General features: G+C 26.3%; 1 long non-coding RNA gene across 1 annotated transcript; it reads left to right on the top strand.

The window, feature by feature from the left end:
- Positions 1 to 329: 329 nt before the first annotated feature.
- LOC136077672 (uncharacterized) lies at positions 330 to 930 on the top strand. The gene is made up of 3 exons (XR_010637173.1): positions 330 to 375; positions 450 to 529; positions 631 to 930. It is a non-coding gene; the product is annotated as an uncharacterized LOC136077672 (long non-coding RNA).
- The last annotated feature ends 1,004 nt before the right edge of the window (positions 931 to 1,934 follow it).

Below are 1,934 nucleotides of genomic sequence, written 5' to 3' on the forward strand. Positions count from 1 at the left end.
GGTTCAATAATATCTATATATATATATATATATATATATATATATATATATATATATATATATATATATATATATATATATATATATATATATATATATATATATATATATATATATATATATATATATATATACAAATATTTTTACTAGAAATACTAAAATGGTATTAATGCTCATTTTAGTTGTTCGAAAAAGCAAAACGAATCACTGGTTTAGATTTGAAAATTAAGATAATGAAGTTTTTTCAAAATCGTTCAGACAAAATTTTGGACATTTGCAAATCAAAGTTGCCTTCAATAAAAAAAACATTGTTTTTGTAAACCGTCAATATTTTATTAAATGATATTGGTGCATCATCAAATGTTGATATTGAAGGTATATAATAAATATATTCTTTGTAGTATAGACTATTTTTTTGCACATGTTATCGTATACATATATAATATCAGGTCAGAGAATATCGGCTTCTTTGCTTCTTTTACCAGTTGTATTTGGTGAAGACATCGATCGCTTCTTTTCTTTAAATAAGGTTGTATATCAAGTTTGTAGTCTTTATTACTAACAATTTTATTATGAATAATTATTAATGAAATTAGTACTTTAATAATTTATACATTTTTGTAATTACAGAATCCACAAGTTTCCACTCCATCAATAACCATCAGATGTGCAGGCGAAGCAAATGTTTTTAACGTTGATGATGCCGAAATGAACGTAATGCTCGACGGCATAGTAATAGCAAAATCCAAGACAGTATTAAGTGCGCTTACAAGTTTAGTTGCAGCCTACTGGGTGTACGAAATTGCATTTGACGCAAAACTTAAAAAAGCATTAGATTTTGTTGCAAGCCATGTTTGTGGCGTTTCTAGCTACATTACAACACCATTTAGTCAAAGAATTTTGAACAAACTTTTGTAATAATAGATAATTTCTATAAAAATATAATTTAAAAAAAATAATTTGTATCTCAATAAACACGAGTAAATTAATTACAATTTCCATATAATACTTTAAACTAGACATACTTTGACCGGTTCCACAATTAAACTAAAGCTGCGATGTAAATTCGCGTGATAAATATTTATATTTCTGCCCTAATTTGGTAGATTTTTAAATCTTGGGTGGATTATTATACCCTTGTTAAGGGTATATTTTAACACCCGAAAAGTTAAGGTATATTTTTCTACCCATAGGGTCGGATATACGAAGTACCTCTACGGGTAGAAAATTCTACCTTTTTTTTTTAGTGTGTATTATTCTCATTGCATGTTTTTGTTTATTAAAAAGTTTTTTAATTTTGTTTTGATTTGTGCTACACCAAGCAATGTTTGCGTAATTCAGATAACTATGAACAAAAGAGAAATATAACAATTTTAAACTAGTTTGATTTAAAAATGGCCTTGCTTTATAAAGTAGGCCAATATTTCTTGAGATTTTACTTTCAAGATAATGTATACATTATCTCAAGTATTTCAAGATAATGTATACATTATCTCAAGATTTGTCCAAGTAACGTTTTTGTCAAGGAGTACTCCTAAAAATTTTAATGATTGTTCTCTTTTTATAAATTGACTGCCAATATAAAGTTTTGGAAATTTTAAAGGGATTTTATCGCGTTCATGAAAGCGATGGAAAAAAGAATACTTTGTTTTATCTAAATTAATTGATAATTTATTTGCATTAAGCCATTCTGTGAGTTTTATCAGTTCCATGTTAAATGAATTAAACAACGATTTAATATCGTGACAAGCGTGAAACAAATTTGTATCATCCACAAACAAAATAGTGTCAAGTAACTTACAAGATTTGCTTAAATCATTAATATAAATTAAAAATAAGAGTGGTCCTAAAATTGCCCCTTGTGGAACACCACATTTTATATTCATATTATCAGTTTTTCCGCAGCTAAATGAAATGTATTGTTTCCTATTTGA

This window comes from Hydra vulgaris, chromosome 03, assembly GCF_038396675.1.
Source record: "Hydra vulgaris chromosome 03, alternate assembly HydraT2T_AEP".
In the NCBI taxonomy this organism is placed as follows: Eukaryota; Metazoa; Cnidaria; class Hydrozoa; order Anthoathecata; family Hydridae; genus Hydra; species Hydra vulgaris.